Source organism: Rhinolophus hipposideros (genome assembly GCF_964194185.1).
Source record: "Rhinolophus hipposideros genome assembly, chromosome: 20".
Taxonomy (NCBI): Eukaryota; Metazoa; Chordata; class Mammalia; order Chiroptera; family Rhinolophidae; genus Rhinolophus; species Rhinolophus hipposideros.
Window position 1 is genome coordinate 36,555,605 of NC_138066.1, and position 13,321 is coordinate 36,568,925.

The following is a 13,321-nucleotide window of genomic DNA, read 5'->3' on the forward strand; positions in this document are numbered from 1 at the left end:
ATTATACAACCCATTCATTCACTAGTCAACAAATATTTACTTAGTACTTACCAAGTCTTAAGTTCATTAGTAGCTAAATTACAACAAAATTTTGGAATACATTTCTTTATGCACTTTGGAAGTATTTGAAACACACACACACACACACACACACACACATCCATAACCTCAAAAAGCCCTCTAGCAGCTAAGGACAAAAAGCAGATCAAACAGTTTCAAACAAAATTATGTTAACTTTTGAAAGAAGTAATCTTTTTTACAGTCTTTTGAATCTTACATACATTTGAGTTCCCTTAATAAGATAACCTTAAGATTTATAGACTGAAAAAGACATCTTTGTGAGGATAGCCAAGTTCTCAAAACCGAACAAAGACCAGAACACAAACAAGTAGTTCTAAATGAAGAAAGTAATAACTCATTTCATATATTAATTTTTAAAATGTTGTATAATTGATTGATGCCATATTACAAAATATATGATGCTAAATTTGAGACCCTAAATCTATGTACCTTATAAAATATCTCTTGGCTTGATGAAGACTCAGATACATAAGAGAAGAAACTGGTCTAACTGGTCACAATATCAGTAATAAAACAGATTACAGGGCAAATTAGCAACTACAAATGAACTGAAACTGCAGGAAAACATAATTTTGGATTAAATGAGATTATCACATTTTCAGGAGGCAGACGAGATAAAAAGTGATAAGCAAAGAGACCCATAAGATCAACAGGATTTATTAATGAAGGCATAGTAGGAAATATATGGTTATAATTTTATTTTCAACACATAATATTTAGCTTCATGAATGCAAACTGCTCATGTATTTAGGTATAAAAAGCACTAAAAGATACCATATGATTTCCTTTATGTTTCAGTATTTTCAAAATTGACTTAAATAAAATTCTATTACAGCAAATTTCATTACAATAAATTCCAGGCATAATCTAAGTTAAGGTAGATTTTTACTGAGATGAATTTTACATAAAATAAGTAGAAGTGCTGGGCTCAAAAATATATATTTTTTTAAGATTGTAATTTTGTTTGGTACAAAGTGATAAGTCCTAAAAATAGCTGTGCTTCAAAAATTCTCCTAAAACATTAACTTGTAATTTAGTTTCATTTTTCTCTTTTAAATTCCTTAAAATGTTAAAATGCTTTTAAACACTAAATCTAGTTACAAAGAAACTGTTCAATGTAAATTCAATTAAGGTAGAACATAAGTCTCTTGTATTAACAATAACATACCCAAGAGAAAGTATCTTTCACTAGAGATTTCCTTTACCAGATATTCCCAAATGAATACCATAATAAACATTTAGAGAAGTCATTAAGCAGTATGCCTAATGGAATTACAAGAAAAATAAATCCATAAACCCAGCAACCTTTGTAGGTATCATTATGAAAGAGAAAGCTATACAAAAGCAATCCAGAAAATACGCGTATTTTGAAATAATACAATGCTCAGGGTTGTAAGAGTTAAACTAGACAAAAAAATTTAAGTCGATAAAAACATACCTTCAATACGAAATGAATGGCAACTTAGAAGAGCACATACACAAGTAAAATGATAATTTCTTTATATTTATAAAATAATTTTCTATACATAAAAACATGGAGCATTCTACCGAGTTTAGGAAATAAGCCAGTGCTCAAGTTCAAATTATTTGAACTCTGAAAACACTGAATACAATTAGAATGATTTTATAATATAATTCTTCAACAGATGTCCTATAACCATACCAAATAAGTACACTATGCCAAAATACTTAACACAGACATCACAAACTACTCCCTTTTCTGCTCCTAAAAAGGAAACACTAACTGAAAACCAAAACAGGTTTCTCATTCTAAGATAAATCAATACACAAACATCATTTAAAAAATCACTTTCCCTCCAGCTTTATTGAGATATAATTGACATATAACATTGTGTAAGGTTAAGGTGTACAGTGTAGCGATCTGACATGTGTATATATTGCAAAATGGTTACACAATAAGATGAGTTCACACGTCCATCAAGTCACATAGTTACAATTTGCGTGTGTGTTGAGAACTTTTAAGGTCTACTCTTAGCAACTTTAAAATAAACACCGTATTGTTAACTGCAGTCATCATGCTGTATATTACATCCCCTGAACTTGTAACAGAAATTTGTACCTTTGACCACCTTCACCCATTTCCCCGCCCCGCCACTCCTAGCAACCATCAGTCAGCTCTGTTTCTGAGTCTGGTTTTTTTAGTTCTACATTTAAGTGAGATCATACAATATTTGTCTTTCTCTGACTGACTTATCTCACTTAACGTAATGCCCACAAGGTTCATCCATGTTGTCACAAATGGCAGGACTTCTTTTTTTTCTAATGGCTGAATAATGCTCCATTATATATATACATATATATGTTAAGAAGGGATATATATATATATACGTATATACATATATACGTATATATATATATAATTTTAAAATGGAGTAACACTCCATTATATAGATATAAAAGGAGAAATATATGTATTGCATTTTCTTTATCTACTTATTAAAAATAACATTTTTTCTTGATTATAAACTATTTCCTGTTCATTATTACCTGTTTATTACAGAAAAACAGGAAGATATTAGAAAGCACGTGCGTGCGCACACACACACATCCAAAATCCCACAATCCGGAAGAAATCTTTTTTCAAAGCCTATTCTTTTTTCCAAGCACAATTGTATGTGATTGTTTTGTAATTTAATTTTTCATTTAGTTATATATTGTGAACTTTACCTAAGTCATTAAGTATTGTCTTATAACATGATTTGAAATGGCTGAATAGTATTCCATTGTATGGAAATTTCTTAATTTAGTTAATCAACCCTCTAATGCTGAACACTGAAGTTGTTTCCAATTTATTGCTACTTTAAATAACACTGTGAGGAATATCTTGTACACAAATCTTTGAACATATTTTAGATTATGTCATCTAAATGGAACTGTTAGTTCAAAAGGTATGCACATTTTTAAGATTCTCAATAACATAAATCAAACTTTAAAAAATACACCAATTTACATCCAAACCATAGAGTAATGAAGGTGTCAGCTTCCCCACATCCCTAAGCATATCCCTGCTTTTATTTTTTTCAATATTGTTAGACTTTGTAAATTTGTTAACCGGAAAAATTGTGTCATTGTTTTTATTTGTATTTCTTGATTTCAAATGCAACTGAACATAATTTTATACAATTATTGGACATTTGTATTTCTTCTTTTGTTAATTTTCCCATTGGGAGAGCCATCTATTTCTTATTATTTGTATGTATTCTTTATATGCTAAGAGTATTAACTTACAACCTTTTCTTACATATGTTAAAAGCATTTTCTTATTTTGTCATTTACGTTTGGTTGCTGGCATTTTGGGCATAAAGAAGTTTTTAATATTTTTGTATTTCTCTATATATCAATATTTTCTATTATAAGTTGTTCCATAAAAGCCGCTGTTTTAAGTCTGTCCTGTTCAAATTTACCAATATAACTGGAACACAATGCTAAGTTTTGTCCAAACTAGGCCACTCACATTTGGGTAATAAAAATTCAAAACCATAAATTTTGACAATGTCACATTTCTAGCACAAAATTTAGAATGTGTGCTTAAAGTAATAAGTTATCTTACTTAAGAACCCATTCCTTTAAATTTATGTGCTTTGCTCTGGTGTTGCAAAATCAAAAGCTCATGCTTCATCACCAACTCAGCATGTTAACTGTAGCCATGTCATTCAGGAAGCCAAATATTTTCCATTTTGTTTTGATAACCTTCAACAGTTAAGGAGGACGGCCAATCTCTATTCATATTATAATGAATTTAGTATTTTTACTTGATATTTAAATTCATTGCAAGATAAAAGCATCTTTAAAGTATGTTTAGGATAAGCTTCAGAGTTTCCATTTATCATTACATAACCGAAACAATAACAACATAAGAGAAGGAATATTTACATTGCATCTTTATATATTTAGGCCTTCCATACCTTTTGGAGTAAGGCTCTACAATGTCCAACTCTCTATAATTCTCTCTCACTTTCTACCAGAAATAAATCACATATCCTAAAAACAAATCCACAGGGAGAACTGACTGTTTCATTTTGTAAAGAGCTGTATATTTCTATAGATCTCTATAGTTTGCTACTTTTCTCAAGTCTAAAAGATGATCAAAAGATTTTGAGAAACATGAAGCAAAACAAGACAAAACAAAACAGAATTAGCATCATTTCTGAGAGAACATTTTACCTAGTTTAAATTATGGGCGAATATTTTGTAGAATGCTAAAGTTGATAAATTCCAAAATTCCAATTTTTAGTGCTTTAACAGATTAAGTCCTCAAAAGTTTCTTTTTATATATGCAACAATGACCTTTGTGACAGTAGCGTATTTAGAACATTTTTCCTAGGTTGGAATTTTAAATCCCATTTTTTACAAAAACATAGTGATTTGCCACCAGGTAGAGGCTCTGACTTTTAGACAACACAAAACAGTTTTTCGCAAACTTTCTAATTTACTCTCACCTAAAGGCTGGAAAACCCCGTTGAAGGCTTTTTAAACTCAACAGACATAGAAAAAAGAAAAAAAAAGCTTTAATTGTAGGATCTCACTGACACAAACATAAGGAAATTCTGAGTTATAGATACTTCACATTAAGCTTTTTCCACTGACACTGTAACTTTTGTCAACATTCAAAGAAAATTCAACCCTGGTCAAAGGTGACAGTTTGACAATCCTGGAAGCGAACATCCTCTGTTTATTTGAACTAGTTTATACTCTCTGCTCAGGGAACTGAAGTTTTTCTTGTCCCTGACTTGATCTCTCAAATTCAAATCATTACACTCTAGGGTTGTGAATTATATCTCCAAGATTTGACTTCACAATCCACCTCCAAGGAAAAGAGCTGAGAAAAAATAAGCAGCAGATGAAAAGGACTGCATTTCTGAGACAGGCTTGTAATGGCCTTTGCATAGCTCTAAACACACAATATTTCTTTCAGTTGCCTTCACTCTCCCAAATTAAAATTCTTAAGTCTTGCTGTCTCAGAAATCACAAGTAGTAGCTCTAAAAAGCTTTAATAAAGCAAAAATGGGACCATAAATCCCTTTAAAATAAAGTTGTAAATAAAATGAGCTGGATACTTGTGTCCTCAGTCAACAAACACATACGTGGGTTATCACTTTATGAGGGGTTTACGTGTCTAATTACTGTACAGCTGAAACTAATAAAAATAAACAAACAAACAAACACGTCACATGCCACATTGGCACGAAAGATCCTTTTGTTTGTAAATAGAGGCCAAGGAGACAGCTTACAGCTCTCCTCCTATGGTGTGTATAATAATGCTCGTGAAAGAATAACAAAGGACAACTTATAGTTAAAATTAAGACTTTCTCTTTTAATTAACAGGAGAGAAGGGAAGGAAAAGAGAGGTGAGAAACTTTGTGGGGGCAGAATCAAGATGACTTGGAAGCGACAATGACAACCTCTTTGCTCCCAAAGTGCTGGGAAAATACAATAGTTTGGTGCTAACAGGTCTGCACTCCTTGGAAGGCACTGCCTGAAGGAAGAGTCTCCTGCTGCCCTTGAAGAAGGAAGCTGCCATGTAGTGAGAGGGTCTGAAAGGGGGCCACATGCAAGGAAGGAACTGCGAGCAGCACCCAGATGACAGCAAGAAAGCAGGACCCTCAGTCCTATGGCTACAAAGACCTAAGTTCTGCCAATGAACTTGTGAGCCTGGAAGAAGATCTGAGATCCAGAAAGAAACGCGGCGCACAAAAGCCCTGAAGGGAGTCTAGTGAGAGCCCAAGCAGAGGACCCAGAATATACCAATTTCTCAAGCTTCCAGGAGCAGCAATGTTGGGGTACCACACTGCCAGTATTTGTGCGGGAGATGTATGGTACTAATCATCTTTCTGTCAAGGTTCATTTTCTTTCACATCAACCAGGAATTTCCAGCAAATGTTCAGACCTTTTATTTAATGATCTTATGAAATGGAGATTTTATACCCATCCACACTTTCACCCTAAAGAATGCATCTGTTGCTAAAGCCTATTTTATTGAAAGAATTATTTTTCAAAATGGATATGGCTTTATCTTTTTATAATTGTGGAAACAATTCATGCTTCAAATGTTTAAAAACATTTGCACTGTGCAGAAAGATGTAAAAAAGACAGTAAAAATACCCTTATCGTGCCATCCAAAGATAACTTTTATTCCTTTGTGTGAGTGTGTGCACACATTAATGCACATATATTCACACAAGCTCGTGTTTATATTTTTACTAAAATGAGATCATACTTTTTCCTACTTCAGCAATCTACCATGAATATCTTCCCATGTTAATAAATATAGATCCACCTCATCATTTAAAAAACATTTCTGTTTTAATATAATTTCCACCAGGAATATATACGTTAGTTGGAAAAATACTTATCATCACTTCATAAACTAAAAAAAATTAAAATATATAAAAAAAATTTTCTATTAAAAAAAAAAGGGTCCATTTTGGAACACGAATAAATCTAAGCCTTAAGGAAATCATTGTCTCATTGCAAAGTTACAGTTGCCTGCAGCCCTTTGCAGTGCAAGGGTTAGGAATGCAGCCTCAGGAATCAGCATGGCCTGGATCTGGATCCAGCCCTGTCATTATTGCAATGTGACCTTGGACAAGTTACTTAACTTCTCTGTGGTCATTTCTTCATCTTTCATATGCGGGTAATACCCACCCCTCTGAGGATCATGAGTTAAAACAGGGCAAGAGCTACTAACGGTGTCTGCTTGGCACTGGAAGTGGGCAGTGTTTTAGGTATTATTTTTACTATCTTTCTACTTTTCAGGCTTTGGACAAATTTTGAGGTACTTTTTAATGAATTTTCTGATCACATTTTGAAAGATGGCATAATAGTGATTATACAGATATGTTAATATATCTCCCCAGATAAGCTCATGGTAAGCAGAGCTATAGACCAGAATGGTAAATAGTTGTTTTTAATACAAATCATGGATGTGGCAGTTACTGGTAACTTCAGCTTGATTTCCCACATGCAAAAAAATCCCCTACCAGGGGAAAACAAGCAGTATTAGAAAACATTTGGGTTTGTCCTGTTATTTATTGCAGGGTAAAGCCAAATTCACTTTTACTAGCCTGATGGGCACTGAAAATATTAGTCACCAAATTAATCCCAACAAATAACAATAATTGATTGGCTCATTGATGTATTTCCCCTTGTCTTCCCCAACCTTTCTCTAACGAGTCAGAAAGGAAAGTTTTCATATTTTCTGAGAATCTCATTACTGCTCTCAAACCATACTCTACATCTTAGTATAATTTTAAAAATGAGTCAGCACAAGCACTTCAAAAAACTAGCAGTGCATAGAATATGGGGATATTTCTCTTCATGATATAATAGAAATCTGGGAAAATACAAAGAGTTAGTCAGAGTGCCAAAGGCAATGGAACCATAAATGGAGAGTGAGTATTGGAGTAGATTTTGCAAGCTGGCTTCCAAAAATAAATAAATTGTTCTTTATCAATCAATATATGTATTTTTCATCTTAATACTATTATAATACATGGGAAATGGATGTAATTATTATGAATAAATCCAAAAAAGAAAATATGCACTATGTGAAAAATGACAACTTCTCCTTTCTTGAATATGAGGGGGAACATGGGAGGTCAAGATACTCTGTGTATTAATCCCATTTGCAAATTGCATAATACATAACTGTACAACACACTTATGTAATATTGCCTGTAGTCATGCGATCCAAAAGAAAATTTAGGAGATTAGCCACCCCTAAACTGCAAACATATTTGAAAGCCAATTTAATTAGGACTCTATTCAGTCATTACACTTCTTAGAATAAAGTTAGTTGAAGGCCCAGAAAAGGCCACTTGTTTCAATCACTGAAACAATATTATTACATTCTCCTTTCAAGGATATACTTCTCAAGGCTCCATGTAACTCATACTCCAATATTTACATAAATAGTAACCTACCACGTGAAAATTACTCAGGAGGGTCAAGGAAGAGTTTTATGGCTCAGGGTGATTCCTCCAAAGTTTTACCACCATACCCAAAATTTCTCCTTGTTCTTACTTAACTCCTTCATGACACTTTGTATGGCTTTTAGGTGAGGTCAGAAAAACTTCTATAGTCACTGCTTAATACGTGGGGTTCTATATTATGTAAACCTGTGGCAACCGCTCTTTCAAGGCTGACATTCAAGGATCCACAGAACACGTTTCAACTCTTAGTGCTTCGCATTTTCTAGGTGAGGAAACACATGCCAACAGCGCCGTTTTTCTGTTAATTGCGCCTTTGTTGTTGTTATTATTTTACTGTTGTTGTTTTAAGATTTCTTCCAAGGCTGCGAAACCTTGAAGAGAGTTGGGGATTCAGGAATGTCTTGCCTTCCCAATTGGGTATTCAGGCTGAGCTCAGTAAAGCTGTCATGAAGCAGGACAACGGGTCAAAGATAAACCACATGGCATCTGATACTTGTCTTTATGTTTAAAATTAAAATATGATACTAAGAGAAGGTTAACATGTGGACCTAATTTTGAAAATACAAACAGGAAGCACCCCCACCCCAATATTACCATATAAAAAAAAAAGGAAACCAAACCTCAAAGATAGAAGTCATGGGTGTGACCAAAACTAACAAAAGTAATAAAACGTCATCTAAAACCCTGAAACCACCAAAAGTGAGGGTCTCATTCAACCAACTAAAAATCCAACACCTGTAAATTACTCCTCTCTTTGATTAGTAAAAATAGCATAGATTTAGATATGTAAAATCTTCTCCAAACTGGCTTAGGCTTTCAGTAGTAAAGGATCATCATTAATAAGAACATATCCGATATTCTACTTTAAATAAGGACATTATAATTAAGCGTGACTACAATTTTCAAAAGAAAACTTTTTATCACTGTGATGTTCATGATTGAAATGTACAGAAAAAGTGCCTGATCAATAGAAACTAGATTGTTAAATCTGACTTTCTTATTCCCAGAAATAAGCATAAAACGCTTGTGTTGCCAACATTGCAGGGGAAAAAATACTTCTGATTTTAGAACAATTCTATTAACAAAGCTCAGATTTAAAGAAAAGTTTTTCTTTTAAATACCACACAAAATTGGGGACAGTGATACTTTAGAGCTAACTTTTAAACATTATTTTTATTAAGAAGTTCCAGTCAAAATATTTTGATACTTTATTATGCAGTAAAAGGATGTTTTTCTGAAGAGCCCAGTAACCTGGAATTTTCAGATAACTTTTTAAAAGAATAAGTTTCAAATGCTCTAAACAAATAAAAAACCGGGAGGTTTTTGCTTCTTTTTATAGGGACAAAGTGGTGATCTACACTTTAATAGGGAAAAAAACATGCCACTGATAGACCAGAAATCTGTACTTTATGAATACATGTTTGTAGGGCACTAGAATAATTAAGCTTCCTTTGATTCTACCTTCAATCTGCAATCTAATCTTGAACATATAATTTACCTACTTAAAACACCTGCCTTTTATAATAAGACTACCTGTATTACCTACTTACATAAAAACAAGCCAAATGAACCACAAGCACATTCATTAACATAAACCTAATACAAACCACAAACAACCTGAGTGTAACTTGAAATAATTTTAATATAACTTGAAAAAAACTGACATAAGTACCAAAAGAGCATTAAACGACACCTTTTACTAGTCTTGGTGTGGTGTTTGCCTATGTAATTACAATTTTAGAAAATCAATTGAGAGCAAGAAAATGAAGATGAAATGAGAAGTTGGGGCTCAATAGGAAGTGCTGACCAAAATATTTATGTTGTAACACTCCAAACAATGATAGCACTGTTTTCCCCTTTTATCATATATATCATGAAGTACCTATTTAAGAAACACATCCACCTTAAATTTCTTAACACAATCCATATTAATACCCTGTTGGAGAACGTGAATAGTGATAAGGTAAGGATGAGTAAGAAGGTGGGATAATTTATTTATTTGGGTATACAGCAAAGATTTTCTGCAGAGTTTAGCTCCAAGTTATGCAATAAGCAAACTGCTGGTGATAGAAATCAACTCTTTTTTTTCCCTGATGTTTTGCGTGTTGTTGTTTTTTTTTTAAAGATCTCTTCATTCCTTCCTTATGTCTCAACCAGGTGCTTGAAATTTTCATCTTCCAAAGGCTACAGAAAACAAGTAATCTACCAGACAACATTTACCTGACCAAAGACGTGGTGCTATTTTAATTAAATAAGGACAGACATCACAAATTGTCGCACAGGAAATTTTTCTGAAAATTAGCAGCCCCTTTCCCATTTACGCCATCAATTCTAACAGCTGTGATCTTCCATGAGACAGAAATTGGTACCAAAACAAACAAAAAAACACGAAGCCTTAAAATAAGCTTTCAAATGGTCGAATCCATTTGAAATGATCAGAACCAATCCAATGCTCACAGTGTTACAAAATAAAATTAGAAAAACATGAGGAACCCTAAATAAAATACATCCTCTTCTAAGAACTATAGCACATGCCTATAAACAATATAAACAAACGAACAAAAACAGAACAAGAGGAAAGAGGCAAAGTTCTATTATCTTAACCGAACAATAACAAAATTATTTGAGATAAGATACTCAACAGCTGAAAGCTTATTATGGCCTAGGCAGCTATCCAACCACTTTGGAAATCTAAGATACAAACAGATGATTAACACCATTTGAAGACTGAAAAAAACGACATACACTCACTTTAATAATTTGGGGACACACTAGCCCTTTCAAGGGGTATTCCCCGTGGACATTCCAGAGATAATTTATGAAATTGTATTTAGGCAAAGATCTACCATTTCACTGTGCTTTGGTAAGATCACTGCTCTGAGAGTCCCCCGACCAACCTTTCAGTTCCTGAACACAGCTGTGTGAACCGAGCAGGCCACTTACTCCACCTCTCTGAGCCTCAGTTTCCTCGTTTGTACAATAAAAGAATGTGGCATAATCGCTTGGTCCTTTCCAACGCTAACCTTCTATGACCCACTTGTAACATTTATTTACTTGATACAAAGCTATGACAGGATCACACGAGACAAGAAAAAAAAGAACTGGGCATGGCTCCTCAGGAAAGAGGATTGCTCTCTTTTTGCCTTTAAAATTCTTGTGGTTTTCATTAAGCTCATCTTTCTGAAAGCTGGTACTTGTTTTTCTTCTTTGCCTTTTCCATCACTGCTGGCTACAAGTGTTTGCAATCGCCTCTTGCTCCACACAAGTTCTTTCCTCTTTGATCAGCCTGACCATCTTGCCAGATTCCTTTATAGCCTCCGACCAGCTTTTGTGACACACGACTCCCTTTTCTCCCACTCTCCATATCTACCCCCGACACCAGGAGCACTTTTTTTACTCTTTATCCTGGGCTACAAAAAGAGAGCACGCTGCATCCCACTGCCACACGCTCGAGCCCGGGCCTGGCGGGTCCTGATGTGGGGTCCCGCACCCACAGCCTTATCGTATTTGTTGCCTTGAGTCCTTATAAGGCACTGTTCCCTGAAGCTCTGCTAAAACCCCCCACCCCACCGGGCACCCCCGGCTCACCCGACCCCCGGGAGTCGCAGATACCTCTTTTGAAAGGAGGAGGAAAGGCAAAGAGACAGCGGGGACTATTCGGAACCGCACCACGAAAGTGTGAGTGGACAACGGCAGCCCTCTTGGCGCTCAGGATGGGCACCCGGGTCCCTCACCCCCCCTCCGCAGACACACGCCCACCGCCTCCACTCTGCACCTAACGCCCGCCGCGGCCTCTGCAAACGCCCCCCGGCCCCCCGCACCCCCCCCCCGGTCACCCAGCGCGCAGCCACCGCGGCCGCCTCCCCGCCCCGGAGCGATGGCGGCGGCGCGATCCTGCCGGGCGTCTCGGCGGCCGGGGCGCTGGGCCCCGCCTGGGCCGTCTCCCCGGCCTCTCCCGCAGGCCCCGAGCCCAGAGCTGACCCCGCAGCTCCTACCTCGTTCGGCCCTTCGGGCGCCAGCAGCTGCCTCCCGCTCGCCCGCTCGCTCGCTCCCTCCCTCGGCCGGGCCGCCGCGCAGAGTCGCCTGCGCAGGGTCCCCGCCTGGGGTGACGGCTCCCGCCGCCGACTCTTCTCGCGCCGGGGCCCACGGGGGCGCGCGCGCCGCTCGCGCGCGGACACCCGGCCGCGCGCGCCGCCCGCCCCCCCGAGCGCGCCCCGCGCCGGCGCGCGCCGCTTCCTGGTTCCGCCCGGTGCGCGTTCGCGAGCCCCAGCGTGTCTCGCACCCGCTCTGCAGCCGCCCCGGAGGGACCCGGCTCCCGCTCCGCGCACCCCGAGGGGCTGCACGCTCCCGGAGGCCGGTGCCCCGCGCAGCCCCTTGTTGCCGAGGTGGGCTGGGTTCCCCACCGGGCTCCCCAGTCAGGTCCCACAGACCACGAGCACATGCTCCTTTGCGTGGGGAGGGTCGACCACCACTAGCAGGGCTCGGGCCAGACTGCTGTGGCCGCGTGGATTGGCCCCCCTTCGCTGCCCGCCCACCTCCTTTCCCCAGGGCTGAGGCCTGCGTTCCGGGTCCTGTCCCCCCCAGGCCGAGGTCAGAAGTCCGCTGCTGGCCCGTCAATAATTATCCCGGGTTCGCTCCCTGGAGGGCGTTTCAGCCAGGCTCCTGCCGCCACGGCAGGACTTTACATTCACCCAGGCCCACTGGATTGGTCCACTGTTCCAGAGTGAATCTATGGTGGACAGGGGCGTCTCACACCATTTCCCTCCCTGCGGAACCTTGCTAACTGCCACCAGTCAGAGCTGCGGGAGGCGCTGACTCCTCTATTCAAAGAAGGAAGAATAAGCAGAATCACCTCTGTAGGATCCAGGGGAAAGAGGTCCCTAAGTCCCTTTTCCGTGTAATGGGGAGGGCATGTGGTGTCTGAGGAGGCAACCTGAGTCATCCATTCGCCTCTCCTCTGACTACATCTCTGGAACTAGCCAACGGTTTCCCTGGCAACCCTCCAAGGGCTAGCACCAAAGCAAGGCATATCAGATCTCCAGAAGCCCAGCTGCAGGTGCAGAAGGAGCAGAGGACCCTACACACACACACACACACACACACACACACCCTCCCTTCCCTACAGTCTGAAAATCTTTACGTCCAGGGATGGACAAGATCTGCAAGACCCCAAGTTCTCCCATAATCCTCCTTTGACAGCACTTCCAAGCAGCCTTCCCTTCACTTCCAGAATAACACCAGCCACAAAGTCCTTCTCCCTCTCCCAGGCTCCTGCTTCTATTCCACAT

The 13,321-nt window shown here is 38.3% G+C and overlaps 1 protein-coding gene across 1 annotated transcript in view; it reads right to left on the reverse strand.

Annotated features, from left to right (window-relative positions):
* The window catches only part of STAT5B (signal transducer and activator of transcription 5B), a 60,864-nt gene extending 48,690 nt beyond the window's left edge, over positions 1-12,174 (reverse strand). Inside the window, exon 1 of the mRNA XM_081027271.1 lies at positions 12,029-12,174. The gene's annotated coding sequence lies outside the window, so the exon portion shown is untranslated. The remainder of the gene's footprint in view (positions 1-12,028) is intronic.
* Positions 12,175-13,321: the final 1,147 nt, after the last annotated feature.